Source organism: Tiliqua scincoides, chromosome 5 (assembly GCF_035046505.1).
Source record: "Tiliqua scincoides isolate rTilSci1 chromosome 5, rTilSci1.hap2, whole genome shotgun sequence".
Classification (NCBI taxonomy): Eukaryota; Metazoa; Chordata; class Lepidosauria; order Squamata; family Scincidae; genus Tiliqua; species Tiliqua scincoides.
The window spans coordinates 64,228,088-64,247,713 of record NC_089825.1 but is presented as its reverse complement, the minus strand read 5'-3'; the positions used below and the strand labels follow the sequence as shown (position 1 = coordinate 64,247,713).

Genomic DNA, 19,626 nt, shown 5'->3' with positions numbered 1-19,626 from the left:
TCATTCTTTGGGAAGGGCTGTTGCTCTAAAGAGGCTGCTGGGTGGGGCGTACACACACATTGCAAGGAAGAACATGTAAAAACCCCCACCCTGCTCAGCCACACTAACAGCATGCAGCCTGACCTTCCCCCCACTCATTGGCATGTCCCATATCCTTCTCAGCCCTGTAGAGTCTGATGTTCTTTGATTCCTCTGTGGACCCTGAGCCTTCAGATTAACACTGGTAGCTCCTTCTGTAGCTCTCTAGCTTTTATCTGCAGATATTTCTGTATGTTCTCAATGCTGGTTTTGAGAGGAATACCTTGAGAGTCATGAGACAAAATGATCAGATTAGGAAGGTGCGCCACAATAATGAATGAGTGAACCTCTAGATGTGTGGAATTAGTAAAAGGGTTTTCTCAAAGTCGTCCACCCTTTTGGTCCATTGCTTTACACCAATGGTTGCCAAACTTTTTCGATTGGCAGCTCCTTTGACCTACTGGGCTGTTGGTCATGGCTCCCCATTAGGGTTACAATCTTATACATTGTAGAGGGCAGGCGGTTTTTTGCAAGTATTCCGTGGCTCCCCTCTGTCAGTCACTGCTGGTCTTGGGCTCAACAGTTGAGCCCAACAGTTGAGCCCAGTATGATAGGCATACACACTAAGCAACTGTTGGCAGGATGTTAGGGAACTCAAGTTATCCTTGGGGATCAAAATAAATCCCAGGGAAAGTATTTGATCCACACTGGTGGCTTATAGGGCAGGAACCAGGAAGGGGTGTCACATATTGAAAACCAAACACCAACAGGAAGCGGGAAGGTTGGGTAGCAAGGATAAGACTGAGAAGGAACTGGGACTAATATGGGAGGCTTTGAGTTCAGTCTATGAAGTGTGGGGATCGCTAATTATTGAAAAGACATTTCACAAAGTCGCACGGTGATGCTACGTTCAAAGACCTGGCCCAAGTTGCCCAAGAGCTGAAATCACTTCCCTGCCGAGCAGTCCTGAACCAAGCACTTGTCAATAAAGCTGAATGAGCAGCCTAAGTAGGAGGTTCTGTGTCGTTCAGGTTCCAAGGTTGCTGGGAGGCAGGGTGGTTACCAATGGAGTGACAAATGTAAGGGATTGGCACCACTAGAGTAAGGAGAGTGTGGGTCTCATTGAGATTGGAATGTTGACTCAGTGGGATCCAACAGAACTCTCCTCCAGAAGGCTACAGTTGTGGCCACCAGGATCACGAAGAACAGGTCCTGCTTTTAGACCTGGCGTTGATCCTAGCTGGGGCCCAATCCTATCCAACTTTCCAGCACCCGTGCAGCCACAATACAGGCCTGAGGTAAGGGAACAAATGTACCCATACTTTGAGGAGGCCTCAGTGACTGCCTCCCCAACACAGGAAGCAGTGCATACCCCAAAGGCACTGCAGCACCAGCATTGGAAAATTGAATAGGATTGGGCTCCTCGGCACTAGCTAGATAGAGACAGTTCAGGTGGGTATAAGGCAGAGGGAGGCATCCCACTATTGTTGCTGGATCAGGTGAGTGGGAGGCCAAGGGAGGTATCCCACCAGGTGGGTGAGAGGCCAAGAGGGGGTATCCCACCATAGCTGGTGTGAATCCACTGACAGGAACAAGGGTAGGAATGGGGAACCTGAAGAGTAAAAGATTGAGGGGAAACTTACTTGTGTGGTACATTTTCCAACACTAACCTCCCAATTCTAGTCAGTCCTCTTCTTTCTCAGAACAAACCCACCTGACTGTTCTCATTGAGAAGCTGTTAGTCTGTAGCTGTTTATCTTGATTCTGAAACTGCCTGGGTGGGGGAGGGGTAGAGAAAGGTCACCTACATTCTCACATCAGCCCCTCCCCTAAGGTTCACTAACTGATAATCTACAAAGTTGCTATGTAGAATACATAGCTACAAAGCTTCCTTCTCCTTCTAGGGAAAGGGTCTTCTAGCTTGGGGTCTTTGGTAGCTCTGCAAGCTACAGCAAATTGAGTACCTTACCGACAGATCTTTTTAATTCAGGCCATTGAGACCAGGACAACATGAAGTGGGCTTTCCCACTGTATGCTGATCCTGCACAGGCCCGAACAGCCACAATCTTCAGGTAAGTGGTATCCTACTACTGCTGATGTGTGGGTTTGGGAGACGGTCTCAAGCGGGTACCCCCTGGAATTTCTCTCTCTCTTGAGGGATTGTTTCTGAAAGGTACCCAATTCCAGAAGACCAGCAAAACATAAGACAATGATCAAGGCAATCAAGTTCCTACTAGATAAGGGCGATCGAGCAGGTTCCCTCATAGAGAGGATTGTAGGAGTGCATTTGGTGCTATTTCTGGTGGCAAAGAGAAATAGAGAGCTCAGAGCCATTCTAGATCTCAAGTGGTTAAACCAATTTATAGTCAAACACAAGTTTAAGATGGAGATGACAAGATCGATTTTGGTCTCTCTGGAGACAGGATTATCTGACCTGAAGGAGTCATATTTGCATATACCCATTCAAAGACAACACAGAGACAGTACCTCCGCTTCTCCTATGGCTCTTTGCAATGTCAATACAGAGCTCTTCCTCTGGACTTAGTCACTGCCTCAAAGGTCTTCACTAAGGTGTAGGTGGAGTTAACAGCATAGCTGTTTAGTTTTGCAGAATTTTTGCTCAGCTAGGTGTCATCTGATCAGTGAACCACTTCAGTTTGGTTCATATCTCCACCATGACATCAAAGAAAAGGAAATACGTTGAAGCATATATTGATTTCGGATTTATGGATAACAATAGAAGACCACAATGCATTGTTTGTAACAAACAAACTTGGTGCTAAGAGTATGGAACCATCAAAAATGAATGGAACTCAGAAAACCAAGCACCCACAGCTGTCATCAAAACCCCAGGAGTTTGGAGTGCAAACTCTGCAGATTGCAGCAACAGAAATAAACTCATATTTTCAAGAAACACTGTGATTGTGGTACTGTAATTGCCTCCTACAGAGTTGCATCACATGTTGCATTAGCTTGTAAACTATTTACGATAGCTGAAAAACTAACAGCTGCATGTATCAACAATATCTATGATGTGCTAGAGTTGGGAAATGCTACAAAGAAAAGAATAGAGAAGATCACTTTGTCAGATACTATAATTGTGCACTGCATTCAACTTCTGAATGAGGACATTTGAGATCACTGAGGCAAACACCTTATTTTTTTGGTCCAGTTCGATGAATCTACCAATGTTGAAAACAGTGCCCAATTACTGTGCGGCATTCACTATTTCAAGAACGATAGGAGTGTGTAAGGTATAGGTTCCTTTAAGGCTTCAGTTCATTTCTGTCTTTGTAAGGTTTTAGATAGCCTCGTACAAACTGGGAGGAATTAACTTGATTAGTGAGAGGGGAAAGTCTGGTCAACTGATTTGTCTGGAGGTTGATAATATAAAGGAGTTCTGGAGCTGGGAGAGGGGAGCTTCATTTTCTCTCTGGTCATCTCGATGAGTAAGCTTGAGAAGTTAACCTTTTGTGTTCCCCTCCACCTTTTGGTTTTAAAATTGTGATTACATAAATGTTAAAGATTTTTGCTGCCTTTCTGTAATAAATTTGGGCTCAAACTACCCTAACAAACTGAATTATACTGATAACCTTGTGGAGACATGGTTGTTGTGAAGGAACGGACTACTCCTTACCCTAGCCCAGTTTTCTTTTGGCTTGAGTTAGATGTCTGAAAGGGTACATGACCACAACAAAGAAATGAGATGCTTTTCTGGAAATCACTGAAAGGACGAATAGCATCGTGGTGCCCTTTTCGTGCATTTCAGGACTCCAGAAGCAGATTGAACATTCAAGATCAAGTGTGTAGGTACAGGTGGAGTCTCATTATTCGCAAGGGTTCCATTCCTGGAGCCCACGCAAATACAAAATTTTGCGTGGAAACAAGTCACGCAAAATTTGGGCTCCACCCACCGCCTAGCACAACTGGAGATTTTTTTGGCCAAAAACTGGAAGTGCCTCTCTAGGACCTCCAGGGGCCTTTCCGAGGCCTGTGCAGGCCACGCACAGCCTCCACAGGCCTCAGAAAGGGCCCTGAAAGCCTCGGAGGCCACTTCTCCAGAGGTGACTGGAGCTATGCTCCAGTCGCCTGTGGAGGCTCGAGGCCACACAGCCTCCACAGGCCTCCATATGGACTCCAGAGGTCCTAGAGAGGCACTTCCAGTTTTTGGCAGAAAACCGAAAGTGCTTCTCTAGGACCTCCAGAGGCCATTGTGAGGCTCGTGGAGGTTGCACAACTGCAGTCACCTCTGGAGCACTCAGGTAGGGCCAAGTCTGGCTCCACGCAGGTCCTGGGGACCTGCGTTGAGCCAGATTCACAGTTAAAAATATTGCGAATAAAGAGGCTTCACCTGTATTTGTACTGACAGAGCTTGAGGAATGACTGGGAAGCACAGCCATTTCATAAAACTTTTTCAAGATATGGCACACAGTGCAAAGTGTACTCACATAGTGTCCATCACCAAGCCATCACCCTCCAAGAAAATGTCTTTGGAATTCAAAATCCCTCCCTTCACCAAGAGCCACAGCGCAGGAGAAAGGAGGGGTCGCTTGCCTCTGAGTGAGGCTGTTCTAAGCACCTGGAGAATGATTGATGGATTGTCAGCCAGTTGCCCTCTCTCACATTAACGTGGTTATTGTTAAATGACTTTTTTCCTTTAATTTAAAAGGGCTATTTGTGTTGAGATAAAACCATGGGTGAAAAATTTGTGGAAAATTAGGTTATACCTATAACAGCCCAATTCTGAGCTCCTGTGGCGTGTGGTTGTAGCGGCACCGAAAACGGCTACCATCGCATCCTGTGCAGCTCGAGCAGCCACAGGAGGCACCTCAGGAGAAGGGGACTTTTGTCTCCTTCCCCCAGGTAAGGAAAGTAGCCCCTGGTGAGGGTTAAACACATTTTCATTTAAACTGGCATTTATGTATTTATCCTCGAACTAAGAGTGAGGATTTCTAAAATTACATGTTTGGCTTTTTAATGTTTGCTTTTGTTGCCACCTTTGATGGCATTTATTGCTACATTTATTTTTCTGTGGCATCTGGTAACAATCTACAAATGGTCACATCCAACCTTTTCTCAGGGGCCATTAGCCCTTGCATCATGGTAGATTCCCAGGTCAGTCACACCCTAACCTTGCCCACAGTTTTCAACAAGGTGGATGAACACATCCACTGGTTGTCTTCTTAGCCCTCAAGCATGTTGTTTTCCTGCCAAAATGGTGGCATGGGGCAGTACCAAAACAGTTCTTGGGCTCATGTTCATAAGCTGGTCCACATAAGTGTGTTGAAGATATTAAGCAAAACAAGACTAGAGATAGAACATTTTTTCCAGATTTTTTTTGAACAGCACAGGGTGATCTGGTGCAAGAACTCCGCCAGAGAACTTCACAGCTGTTCCTGCAAAGTTGCTGTGCTGGGGGGTGGGGGAGACAGCAGAAAGCGAGCATATCCAGTGGCTGGGGAAAAGACATTAGGAGGAGAAGGGCAGACAGAAAAGCCCCGTAGAAAGAAAAAGGGGTAGAATGAAGATGGGGAAATGTGGGCGCAGGATGGATGTAGGTAGATGAGTTGGAAATCCAAGAACAGTGGAAGTTTTGGGGTTCTCTAAAAGGAACAAAAGGAAGGATAAGGGGAAGATTTATGAGAAAAAAAGGAAACAGCTAAGTGTTTCTGACTACAGCAAGGCAAGGGCTGTGCCTAGAGTGGCTCACTGTAACCTGAACCAGAAGCTAAGGGGAGAGCCAACTGATTTGTGGATTGGGTAATAGCAAGAGTTAACTAAAGTGGTAACATTTATCTTCCACTATTTTCCAGTCTCAAATGTAACATTCAAAGCATTACTTTTCTGAATTGTCAATACTATGACACATTCCTCTGTAGCACTAAGGCACTCTGTATTTTTTTTTATTAATGCATATGGTGTTCAGTGGAAAAGTGTGTTCATCCCCTTAGTTCTGATCTGCTTCAAAAGCAAAAATTGCTGAAAAGGAACATGTCTGCCACCTTGTGGTGTCTTTGTTTTTATTGTGGGAACCTGTTGATTTTGTGCACAATATCATCTGAAAGGTCCCAATGCACTTTCTCATATGGAAAGTGTTGATAAACAGACGTGCTTCCTCAAGGAGTGGGAGCTAGCCACTCCTACCCCTCGCCTAAGACAGAGGCACCCTGAAGAGAAAACATCTGGCATAGGTCAGCTATGACTTCAGGCATCATTCTGAGGTATTTCCAAACCTATAAGGAAGTGGTTTCTACACTGTGAGGTGCAGCTCCTCGAGACAGCACATCAAACACACAGCGGCATCATGGGATGCTCATCACCTGGCCACAAGCACTTGACACAATGCTGAAAATGGCAGCAGGGGGTGTGGCTTGACTGCTTCTTTCTGAACCAAATAGTTCTCCCCCTCCTAATATCTCTCTGTATATGCTTCTGTTTTTAAATGCTTCTACTTATTGCTGTGATACATAGTACATTTTATTTCAGAGCTTTATAAACTGCCTTGGGCAGTTGCTTCTGCATGAGAATTGTGGGATATAAATTTTTAAAATAAATAATCCAAAATCCTCCAAAATTTTGAGTACTGACACCATAAGCGGAAAATGTCAAGTGTAAGACACAAATATCTTACAGAATGTGCTGTTGGAATGACCACCATTCCAACAGCCTTGCTGGGGCCTTGCAGGCAGGGCTGCAGGTGTGCTAACTCAGGCCACTGTTGTCAACTGCGGCCCACAGCTGGGTGCTGCTGCCCAGATAGCCCGTCAGTGGGTGAAGAGGTTGAGATTGGGTTGCGGGGGGGGGGGGGGGGGAGGGAGCCAGACCAAGCTGGGTGGGTGGCAACCTGGTCAGGGAGGAGACCGGTGGCTGCCCTGGAGACCAAGGCATTGTTCCCACTCCCCTGTCGGCTGGCCCAAGGGGCCAGAACTCCTTGGGGGCACTGCCCCCTTCTGGCTAGCAGCCTCAGCTGCAGAGAAGACCTGGGGCAGGGCCAGATCCAGGCAGCAAGTGGGAAGGGACTGTGGCTCCAGGTTGGCCATTATTATACCCCTGGGAAGGGCGGACCTGCGGGGGCCTGATCCTTCCTGGATAAAAACTCGGCCCAGACTGTGATGAGGGCCAGTGCTGGTGAGACTGCCAGTTGATGCAGAAGCTGGCCAGCCTATGAGCCTATGACACACTGGGGAGAAGGACCAGAGTGGCATAACCCCCTTCCCCCACATCCCTCCTGAGGCCTTTGGAGCTGGGCTCGCCTGGCCATGCTTGGGCCAGGCTCGGCAGGGCCCCGCTACTATCTCTCGTGGACCTGATCAACCTTGGGACCCCCAGGATTGAAGGACCCGCTCCCAGGGCGCTATACATTATTTAGGGAAAAAAGAAAACTATTTTTAATGAATGTGTGGGCCCACTTTTTTTCTGAAAACGGAAGAATTTTCAGATCAATATCTGTAAGTTCAGGATATTCTGCTTCCACTTTTATCTGATAAGAACAGGATCCTGAACTCCCTTTTCCCACTTGGTAACGTTACCATTGTTATAAAATTCAAAATTTAAATTGTTATAAAGTTAAGGGATTTAAATGGTTAACTATTTACAGGACCAGAGTAAGAACTGATCAAGTGGCAGTTATGGAACAGTTAGGCAGTTGGTCTGATCATTCCATGATTAGGGAGTTATAATGGACCCAACTGACGGGAGGGGGGTAAAGTCCAGTCAGTTGCATCAGATAGTGGGGTCAAGTGTGCTCAGTGTTAAGGCAGTGCAGCTCTGGACAAAAAGGCTGTTTCTGCCTGTCAGAGAAAGAGAGAGATTGTTTCTGCTTGTCAGCCTGGACAAAGGGGACAGATTGTTGCCATGTCAGCAGCTCAACCAAGTTCGGTTCTTCTGCTGTGAGAACCTGTCAGAGACAGAGCTGGTCAGATAGCCTGGCAGGAGGAGCCTGAGTGTGTATCTGTGAGGAAAATGTAAGGAGTTGTTTTCCTGTTGGTTGCTGTTAGTGTGCCTCTTTCCAGTAAAAGGTTTCGCTCACCCCAACCTTTGTGCTCATTACATCTCTCAGGTACATTTCTAATTCCTCAGCACCAGGGCAGCATTTATGTGTAACATCATGGTCAATTTCTTTAGCAACTGGACTTGACAGTTTAGTGCATAGTCTCCATCAAGCAACACGGACTGCAGAATTTCTTCTAAAAAAAATTTACTATAAACTTTTAACCAGTGAGGCAAGTACTCATATTTGCTACTCATTGGGCTGGAGCCTCAGTCCCTTCCCACTTGCTGCTCTTCTTCAGTGAACACTTCACATGTACGTCAGCCCTTCTCAAGCATCTTCCAACTGCTCTTTTCCAACATTCCAACTGCCCTTCCAACTGCTTTTTCCCAACTGCCATTCTACCACACAAAGTTTTTTCCCTAGAATGACTCTCTGCTTCTCCCATCCTTTCCCTGCTTCTTGGATGCACAACATCAATGCTGTTCCCCACTGTCCCCTGGCACGATACTGGACAATGCAGGTTGAACCTGATTTCTCCACCCCAAAATCCATTCTCTCGACATGGTCTCCAAATCAAGGGGGTGGTCAGTTCTCACAAAGGCGTAAGGTTGCATCACCAAACATCATTTGGTGCTAAGAACAGAGGAACACTTGTGCTACATGCATTCAAATGGAACCCAACACCAGCAATGAAGAAAACCACCACAGAAATGAGTGACATACCAGAAGTAATGATGTGTCAACTGAAGGTGCTTGATGCAGAAGTGATTAAGCACTTTACAATTTAGATATTTATATGTCACCTTCCTCATTATAGATTCTGGGTAGTTTAAATAGGGAAGCTGAACAGAAATCCACCCAATGACATTTTTACATGTGTTATTCCATGAGACAATCTCATAGAACTTCCATTTCTCCAGGTGTTTTCCTTCATATTGCAGTCCTCATCCTGGCTGCTGACTCCTGCACTATCCAAGCTCTCACAGGATTGGAAACCAAGCTTCAGAGCGGATTCTCATGGATTTTTTTGGGCTAGCTGACTCGTCCACTCCTCTCCTCTGCACAGACATTGGCCTTGGTCTATCATCCCAGCAACTGATCCTGCTTAGCTTTTTCAGGCAAATTGGCAGATCAACTTTCAGATCACACCTCCTACTCATTTGAAGTTTTTATACACATAACAACTTCTGGCAAGGGATCATAATCTAATAAGGGGCTGCCTTTGAAAATTCAAAGGAAACTGCATTAGAGCAGAATGTGGCTGCTTATGTGGTTGCAGGGCCTACTCAGTTGGGCTGCTGCTTCATTTAATTTCTGGGCATAATTCAAGGTGCTAGTATGACTTTCAAAGTACTTTTCAACTTCGGACCAGGGTATTTGGGGAACCACTTCCTTCCATATAATCCGACCTGTCCTCTGAAGTAACCAGAGGGGGTCCTCACTGTCCTGGAAGTGAGGGGGTTGGCAGTAAGGACCTTCTTCATGGTGGCACCCCAATTGTGAAATTCCCTCCCCTTGGAATTAAGAACTGCTCCCTCCTTAGAGACATTTTGGTGGTGTTATTAGAGAGAGATTTTATTGAGGGTGGCGTTCGATACCTGATATTATGGACTAGTATTTTAAACAAATGTAATGTTTAACTGTTTTATGTGTTCCATTGGGGTTTGTCTTGTTTTAATTTTAAACTCTGAAAGCCACTTTGATTGTCTTTAACAAGAGAAAAATTGGGTATAAAGGTAGGGTATAAATTCTTTAAATAAAATAAATCAATACAGAGAAAGTAATAAGGCCTAGTGCACCTGTGTTCTGTCATTGGATTAAATCCACATGAGATCAGATATCTACAACTTTTTGATCTAAAAGGTTTAAGAAATGCTGCATTTAAAATCCTATAGATGAAACTGAAAATTTTTTTGGAGTTTGAAAAAATAGCGATGGTAAAGAGTGAATAGTGATAGAAATAAACTGAAAGACTATAGTAAAAAGGAAACAGTAGTAATAGAAAAGACAAAAATTGAATATAGCATTTTCTTACATTCAGGAACATTTTTCTTTACATTTGATTTGATTTAAAACAAATCAATTTAAAAAACCAAGTCCCTTTGCCCAAGTGATTTAAAAACAGCCTTGCTGACCTTTGGTAATGCACAAAGAGGCAATCAGTCTCTCTCCAGGCGCTTAGGCTTCACTAGGAAGCAGCAATCCCTCTCTTCACCAGGAGTGCACTGAGGGGGAAAGACTGGAGAAGGTGATAATAACTGCCATTTAGCCTTCTTTCATGTGCTCAGGGCGAAGAGAGGAGTGACGCCTGGATAGAGAAGGATTGATGGATTGTAGCCAGCTGCCCTCTCTCCCATTATTAAACAGTATTAAAGGACTGTTTAACTTAAAGTGTACTCCTCCTCAGCATTGAGATAGAAATCTGTGGATTTCCCCCCTATGAAAAATCCATGGATAATTAGGTTATACCTGCAATCACTTCCATGACTGTCTTTCTACAACAATAAAAGCAGTTTTTAAAACTGTGATTTTAAAGGGATGCATTTTTCCCCTTCTCCAGGGATTGGCACATTCCTTCTCATTTGCAGTGGCCATTCATGTAGAGTCAAATCCATGTATAACAAGGTTGGATCTGTATTTGCTCTTATCAGTCCTTTTTGGGGGGAAACAATCAGGCAAGTCAGTTCTGTTGTGGTGCATGTCGGCACCAACGAAGTGGGCAAGTGTAGCTGGGAGGTCCTGGAGGCCAAATTTAGGCAGGAAGCTGAAAGCCAGGACGTCAAAGGTAGCGTTCTCTGAAGTGCTACCTGTTCCACGCGCAGGGCCAGCTAGGCAGGCGGAGATCAGGGGTCTCAATGCATGGATGAGACGGTGGTGTAGGGAGGAGGGGTTTAGATTCGTTAGGCACTGGGGAAGGTTTTGGGACAAGCGGGGCCTGTACAAGAGGGACGGGCTCCACTTGAACCAGAATGGAACCAGACTGCTGGCGCATAACATTAAAAAGGTGGCAGAGCAGCTTTTAAACTGATCCCTGGGGGAAGGCCGACAGGAGCCAAGGGGCATCCGGTTCGGGACTCCTCATACCTATGGGATGAGGATGGGGAGGTTAGAGAACAACAAGACAAAGGCAGAGTAGGAGAAGAAATTGGGAAAGGTAGCGTGATGAGATGTGATAGACGGTTTGGCACAATGAGAGGATGGGGGGGACAAAGGAGCAAATAAGCAGCCCATCCTGGGGCATTCCATGTACAAATGCTTTTATGCGAATGCCCGAAGTCTACGAGCAAAGGTGGGAGAACTGGAATGTCTGGTGACAAGAGAAAACATTGACATAGTGGGCATAACGGAAACCTGGTGGAATACGGAGAATCAGTGGGATACCGCAATCCCGGGCTATAAACTCTACAGGAGGGACAGGCAGGGGCGTGTTGGAGGTGACTCTGGATTTAATATTGTGCGGTACGCAGGACCTGGTTAGAGATGTAAATGTTACTGAGCCATTGGGGAACAGTGATCATGCTGCGATCCGTTTTGACATGCACGTTGGGGGAAGAATACCAGGAAAAATCTCTAACAAAAACCCTTGACTTCCGACGGGCAGACTTCCCCCAAATGAGGAGGCTGGTTAGAAGGAGATTGAAAGGGAGGGTAAAAAGAGTCCAATCTCTCCAGAGTGCATGGAGGCTGCTTAAAACAACAGTAATAGAGGCCCAGCAGAGGTGTATACCGCAAAGAAAGAAGGGTTCCACTAAATCCAGGAGGGTGCCCGCATGGCTAACCAGCCAAGTTAGAGAGGCTGTGAAGGGCAAGGACGCTTCCTTCCGTAAATGGAAGTCTTGCCCTAATGAGGAGAATAAAAAGGAACATAAACTTTGGCAAAAGAAATGTAAGAAGGTGATACGGGAGGCCAAGCGAGACTATGAGGAACGCATGGCCAGCAACATTAAGGGGAATAATAAAAGCTTCTTCAAATATGTTAGAAGCAAGAAACCCGCCAGAGAAGCGGTTGGCCCTCTGGATGGTGAGGGAGGGAAAGGGGAGATAAAAGGAGACTTAGAGATGGCAGAGAAATTAAATGAGTTCTTTGCATCTGTCTTCATGGCAGAAGACCTCGGGCAGATACCGCTGCCCGAACGGCCCCTCCTAACCGAGGAGTTAAGTCAGATAGAGGTTAAAAGAGAAGATGTTTCAGACCTCAATGATAAATTAAAGATCAATAAGTCACCGGGCCCTGATGGCATCCACCCAAGAGTTATTAAGGAATTGAAGAATGAAGTTGCAGATCTCGACTAAGGTATGCAACTTGTCCCTCAAAACGGCCATGATGCCAGAAGATTGGAGGATAGCAAATGTCACGCCTATCTTTAAAAAGGGAAAGAGGGGGGACCCGGGAAACTATAGGCCGGTCAGCCTAACATCCATACCGGGTAAGATGGTGGAATGCCTCATCAAAGATAGGATATCAAACACATAGACGAACAGGCCTTGCTGAGGGAAAATCAGCATGGCTTCTGTAAGGGTAAGTCTTGCCTCACCAACCTTATAGAATTCTTTGAAAGGTCAACAGGTATGTGGATGCGGGAGAACCCGTGGACATTATCTATCTCGACTTTCAGAAGGCGTTCGACACGGTCCCTCACCAAAGGCTACTGAAAAAACTCCACAGTCAGGGAATTAGAGGACAGGTCCTCTCATGGATTGAGAACTGGTTGGAGGCCAGGAAGCAGAGAGTGGGTGTCAATGGGAAATTTTCACAATGGAGAGAGGTGAAAAGCGGTGTGCCCCAAGGATCTGTCCTGGGACCGGTGCTTTTCAACCTCTTCATAAATGACCTGGAGACAGGGTTGAGCAGTGAGGTGGCTAAGTTTGCAGACGACACCAAACTTTTCCGAGTGGTGAAGACCAGAAGTGATTGTGAGGAGCTCCAGAAAGATCTCTCCAGACTGGCAGAATGGGCAGCAAAATGGCAGATGCGCTTCAATGTCAGTAAGTGTAAAGTCATGCACATTGGGGCAAAAAATCAAAACTTTAGATATAGGCTGGTGGGTTCTGAGCTGTCTGTGACAGATCAGGAGAGAGATGTTGGGGTGGTGGTGGACAGGTCGATGAAAGTGTCGACCCAATGTGCGGCGGCAGTGAAGAAGGCCAATTCTATGCTTGGGATCATTAGGAAGGGTATTGAGAACAAAACAGCTAATATTATAATGTTGGCAACCTTCAGTCTCAAGAGACTATGGTATCGCGCTCTGAAAGGTGGTTTTGGAACATCGTCTAGTGTGGCTGAAAAAGCCAATTCGGGAGTGACAATCCTTTCCACAATGGGAGCAAGTGCAGTCTGACCCTGGTCTGTCTCCCTGGCTATGGGCTTTCCTTCTTTGCCTCTTAGCCTCAGACTGTTGGCCAAGTGTCTCTTCAAACTGGGAAAGGCCATGCTGCACAGCCTGCCTCCAAGCGGGCCGCTCAGAGGCCAAGGTTTCCCACTTGTTGAGGTCCACTCCTAAGGCCTTCAGATCCCTCTTGCAGATGTCCTTGAATCGCAGCTGTGATCTACCTGTAGGGCGCTTTCCTTGCACGAGTTCTCCCTAGAGGAGATCCTTTGGGATCCAGCCATCATCCATTCTCACGACATGACCAAGCCAACGCAGGCGTCTCTGTTTCAGCAGTGCATACATGCTAGGGATTCCAGCACGTTCCAGGACTGTGTTGTTTGGAACTTTGTCCTGCCAGGTGATGCCGAGAATACGTCGAAGGCAGCGCATGTGGAATGCGTTCAGTTTCCTCTCCTGTTGTGAGTGAAGAGTCCATGACTCGCTGCAGTACAGAAATGTACTCAGGACGCAAGCTCTTGTAGACCTGGATCTTGGTATGTTCCGTCAGCTTCTTGTTGGACCAGACTCTCTTTGTGAGTCTGGAAAATGTGGTAGCTGCTTTACCGATGCGTTTGTTTAGTTTGGTATCGAGAGAAAGAGTGTCAGATCATTGAGCCAAGGTACACAAAGTCATGGACAACCTCCAGTTCATGCGCAGAGATTGTAATGCAGGGAGGTGAGTCCACATCCTGAACCATGACCTGTGTTTTCTTCAGGCTGATCGTCAGTCCAAAATCTTGGCAGGCCTTGCTAAAACGATCCATGAGCTACTGGAGAACTTTGGCAGAGTGGGTAGTGACAGCTGCATCGTCGGCAAAGAGGAAGTCACCCAGACATTTCAGCTGGACTTTGGACTTTGCTCTCAGTCTGGAGAGGTTGAAGAGCTTTCTGTCTGATCTGGTCTGGAGATAGATGCCTTCTGTTGCAGTTCCAAAGGCATGTTTCAGCAGGACAGCGAAGAAAATCCCAAACAAGGTTGGTGCAAGAACACAGCCCTGCTTCACGCCGCTTCGGATGTCAAAGGGGTCTGATGTGAAACCATCGAAGACAACAGTGCCCTTCATGTCCTTGTGGAAGGACCTGATGATGCTGAGGAGCCTGGGTGGACATCCGATCTTGGGGAGAATCTTGAAGAGGCCGTCCCTGCTGACCAGGTTGAAGGCCTTCGTGAGATCTATGAAGGCTATAAAGAGTGGCTGTCGCTGTTCCCTGCATTTCTCCTGCAGTTGTCTAAGGGAGAATACCATATCAGTGGTGGACCTGTTGGCTCGAAATCCACACTGTGATTCTGGATAAACGCTCTCTGCAAGTACCTAGAGCCTCTTTAGTGCAACTCAGGGAAACAACTTTCCTACAACGCTAAGGAGAGAGATGCCATGGTAGTTATTGCAGTCACCCGTCGCCTTTGTTCTTGTACAGCGTGATGATGTTTGCATCCCTCATGTCTTGAGGTACTCCACCTTCTGTCCAGCAGAGACAGAGGATTTCATGCAGCTCAGTGACGATGATCTCTTTGCAGCACTTTAGGACTTCAGCAGGGATGCTGTCTTTTCCAGGTGCCTTGCCAAAGACAAGGGAGTCCAGGGCCACGTGAAGTTCTTCTAGGGTTGGTTCACTGTCAAGCTCCTCCAGCACAAGCAGGCACTCAATGTTGTTCAGCGCTTCTTCGGTGACTACATTTTCTCTGGAATATAGCTCAGAGTAGTGCTGCACCCAGCGTTCCATCTGCTGCATCCGATCCTGGATGACCTCGCCTGTGGCAGACTTCAGAGGAGCAATTTTCTTCTGTGTTGGACCTAGGGCCTGCTTGATACCATCATACATCCCCTTGATGTTGCCCGTGTCAGCTGCTATCTGTATCTCGGAACAGAGCTGGAGCCAGTAGTCGTTAGCACATCTCCTGGCAGTCTGCTGGACTTTGCTGCGAGCAGCTCGGAGGACCTGCAGGTTGCGCTCACTGGGACAGGCCATGTATGCTGCTTGAGCTCTCCTCTTTTCCTCAATGACTGGTGTCAACTCCTCAGAGTGGGCTTCAAACCAGTCTGCCGTCTTGTTGGTCTTCTTGCCAAATATGGACAAGGCGTTGTTGTAAACGGCATTCTTGAAATGTTCCCATCTGTTGGATGCATTTGCATCGACCGGGCCTGGAAGAGATTCCTCAAGCGCTCGTGCAAATTCCTCCATTTTTCTCTGATCCCGGGTCTTGCTGGTATCAATGCGAAGTCTTCCTTCCTTTTTCGTGTGGTACAGTCGCTTTGTTTGCAGTTTCACTCTGCTGCACACCAGGGAATGGTCGGTGTCGCAAGCAGCACCCTGATAGCTGCGTGTGATCTTGATGCTGGGAAGGCTGGAGCGTCTGGTGAGAATCAGGTCGAGCTGGTGCCAGTGCTTTGATCTTGGGTGTCTCCAGGAGACTCTATGTTGGGGCTTCGTGTTGAAGAACGTGTTGCTAACACAGAGACCGTGAAGACAGCAAAACTCTAGCAGGCGTTGGCCATTCTCGTTCATCTTCCCAATGCTGAACTGACCTAAGCAAGTGGGCCACGAACTGTTATCAGCACCAACTCTAGCATTGAAATCGCCGAGGATGAACAATGGCTCTTTTATGGGGATCTTCTTGATAGCAGTAGCCAGGTCATCATAGAATTTGTCTTTGGCTTCTGCTGGAGACGACAGAGTCGGTGCATAAGCACTGATGAGAGTGACAGGTTCTGCTGATGACTGGAGCTGCAGGGACAAAATTCTTTCACTTCCCAAAGTAGGTGGGATGATGGATTTCAGCAGGGTATTTCTGACCGCAAAGCCAACACCATGTTCCCTGGTTTCATTTGGTGGTTTTCCCTGCCAGAAAAATGTTTGTGGGTATCAGGAAATTGAAGAGGGAGCAGTGGTGAGACAAACGGGTAGATGAGCCTCGTCAGCCTGGAAAGGCAGCTCATCTAAGAGAAGGAAAACTCTGATCTCAAACCTCCACTGCCTTGTGGTTACACCCAGTTGTGGAAAAGGCTTCAGGAGTCAACCTCGAGGCAAAATCAGGAGCCGGAGTCCCTGAGGCAGTTCATGGCTGAACACAGTCAAGTTCTGGCAACTCCTGCGACGCCGCTGGAACCAACCGTATTGGCTTCTGCCTTTCCATTGGATCATTCCAGCGACGTGGAGAGGGGGGATTTGCTGCATGGGTAACAGCCTATCCTCCATACCTTCTTTACCCAGGCTTCGCGCAATGGAGAGAACACTCCAACTTCGCCATACGGCGTCGGCACAACACAGGAAGCAGCAGTTAATATTATAATGCCGTTGTACAGATCTAAGGTAAGGCCACACCTGGAGTATTGTGTCCAGTTCTGGTCACCGCATCTCAAAAAAGACATAGTGGAAATGGAAAAGGTGCAAAAGAGAGCGACTAAGATGATTATGGAGCTGGGGTACCTTCCTTATGAGGAAAGGCTATGGCGTTTGGGCCAGCCTAGAAAAGAGACACCCGAGGAGGGATATGATTGAGACATACAAAATTATGCAGGGGATGGACAGAGTGGATTGGGAGATGCTCTTTACACTCTCACATAATACCAGAACCAGGGGACATCCACTAAAATTGAGTGTTGGGCTGGTTAGGACAGACAAAAGAAAATTTCTTTACTCAGCGTGTGGTCGGTCTGTGGAACTCCTTGCCACAGGATGTGGTGCTGGCATCTAGACTAGACGCCTTTAAAAGGGGATTGGACAAGTTTCTGGAGGAAAAATCCATTACGGGGTACAAGCCATGATGTGTATGCGCAACCTCCTGATTTTAGAAATGGGCTATGTCAGAATGCCAGATGCAAGGGAGGGCACCAGGATGAGGTCTCTTGTTATCTGGTGTGCTCCCTTGGGCATTTGGTGGGCCGCTGTGAGATACAGGAAGCTGGACTAGATGGGCCTATGGCCTGATCCAGTGGGGCTGTTATGTTCTTATTCTTGACTAAGCCCCAGAGTGGAGTTCAATCCTAGGCATTTTTACTCAGAAATACATCCAATGTTCAATTGGATTTACATCTATGTAAGTGTGCACTGGATTGAAAGGTATAGAGCAAACCAGACCAAGATCATCTTAACCAACAAAGGCAGCTGTTTTCCCTAAACTTAGACAGCTGATTAAAACTATGGGGTTTGGCCATAATGCACAAAACACAGTATTTAAATGAATTATCACATTTTGATTTAATCATGCATACATTAAAAAACAGAATTTAAATCTTGCATTTTGTTCAGACACTGCAAACATAGGATTGTGAATTATTCTACAAGAATCTTTTGTTCAAACCTCCATGGTAAACAATTTGAATTCTACATTTTAATTAGTAGTTGGCATCCTTCAGCCTCGGAAGACTATGGTAACGCGCTCTGAATAGTGTTCTGGAATGGAGTGTCCTCTCCAGCGCGCGAAGCCTGGGTAAGGTAGATATGGAGGTTAGACTGTTACCCATGCAGCAAATCCCCCCTCTCCACATTGCTGAAATGGTCCAATGGAAAGGCAGAAGCCAATACGGTTGGTTCCAGCGGCATCACAGGAGTTGCCAGAACATGACTGTGTTCAGCCATGAACTGCCTCAGGGACTCCGGCTCCGGATTTTGCCTCGAGGTTGACTCCTGAAGCCTTTTCCATAACTGGATGTAGCCACAAGGCAGTGGAGGTTTGGCATCAGAGTTTTCCTTCTCTCAGATGAGCTGCCTTCCCAGGCTAACGAGTCCCATCTACCCAGTGGCTGTTTAGTCGCCTCTTACGACAAGTACAGCCAAACTGAGGGCCTATTCTTATGTAATTCTGAGGTTTGGCTTGTCAATGACATCTTACAGCCTTGATTGGATTTATACATTTTGATCTATGAGTTTGAATGGTCTGAATTTATAATATTCAATACAACCTGTGTGGTTTCTTCTGTTTTCCTTTCATATTTGTGAAAAACAAAACATTTAGGAAAGTACAGAATGGGGAGGGGAAGATAAAAGAGGGCTCTCAGAATTCTCATTCAAAACAGCAGAAGAGCTGCAGTCCAGAGGAGGGAACAAAAGAAATTGAAAGACCTGGACATTATGGAATCTGTTCACCACTCATGAAAACAGAATAGCAACATTAACCTTTGTACTGGCTAGAGAGTGGTGCCTGTGCAGAACAAATGGACATGGATTGGCCTACTGAATTAAAACAAACTTTCCCTGAAGGATAATTTGAAGCATGCCTTTCTACATCTGCATTGGTGGTTCAGTGGTAGAATTCTCGCCTGCCACGCGGGAGGCCCGGGTTCGATTCCCGGCCAATGCAACTTACCTTTTTCTTTGTACTGCAATTTCCAACCATCACAAAATTCTCACTAAAATTGTTTTCTAAAAGGTCAATAAAAGTTGTGTCTCTTAAAATGAGGAAGGGAGCTGCAGAAGTATGTCTGCATTTAACATTTTCCAAACAAAGAAATGCATACATCCAACAGACAAATATAAAAAGGTGCATTTTGTATGCACTAGAAAAAGAACAAGGCTTGAATTGACAGCAAAAACACTGGAGATGCCGGGGATTGAACCCGGGACCTCACACATGCGAAGCGCGCGCTCTACCACTGAGCTACATCCCCCAGCTGATGATGCTTGCTCAGTGAAGTATATGCATTTCTCTCTTCAGCATTCGATTTCAAACCCTAAAGAACTATCGTATCTTATTTCAACACTGAAAGAGAATATACCCAAGTCTCACAAACAATGGCACTTGGAAGTTAAATGCAACTCCTTCAGCCCACTGTGAACAATCTTTAAGGGCTTTGCACAGCTATGCCCTTTTTCCTTGTTTTACAAGCTGGCAAACACCAAGGATCATCCCATTGTTTCTTTGTTGAAATAAGACAACTTTCACTTCAGCATGTCTTTAGGAAAGAGGAACCTTAACTTCACAGGCAATCCAGGTTTTCAGCACAAAGGAAACGCAAGGATTGAGCAGTTACTCTTCAGCAAACTGTGAAAAAGTAAACCCTTTTTCTAACCAGACAATGGATTTATAGAACCAGGTTTAAAAACAAAAGCTACCCACATGAGCATTCTGTGAATTCAAACCCTGCACTTGCCGTAACAGAAGGACAGCAACAATTTTCAAATGCCATTTTGTTGCTATATGCAAACAATTTTAACAAACCAATAGTCATTTTTATATAGAAGATGGTCTTAGTACTTAAATCTAAAAAAAGATCCTTCATTATCTTTCCATATATACTTTCTAGC

At 46.1% G+C, this 19,626-nt stretch overlaps 2 non-coding genes across 2 annotated transcripts; one reads left to right on the top strand and one right to left on the bottom strand.

Moving 5' to 3' along the window:
- The first annotated feature begins 18,611 nt into the window (after positions 1-18,611).
- Positions 18,612-18,682, top strand: TRNAG-GCC (transfer RNA glycine (anticodon GCC)). The gene has a single exon. It is a non-coding gene; the product is annotated as a tRNA-Gly (tRNA).
- A 235-nt stretch (positions 18,683-18,917) lies between these two features.
- TRNAA-CGC (transfer RNA alanine (anticodon CGC)) lies at positions 18,918-18,989 on the bottom strand. Its single transcript has one exon. It is a non-coding gene; the product is annotated as a tRNA-Ala (tRNA).
- Positions 18,990-19,626: the final 637 nt, after the last annotated feature.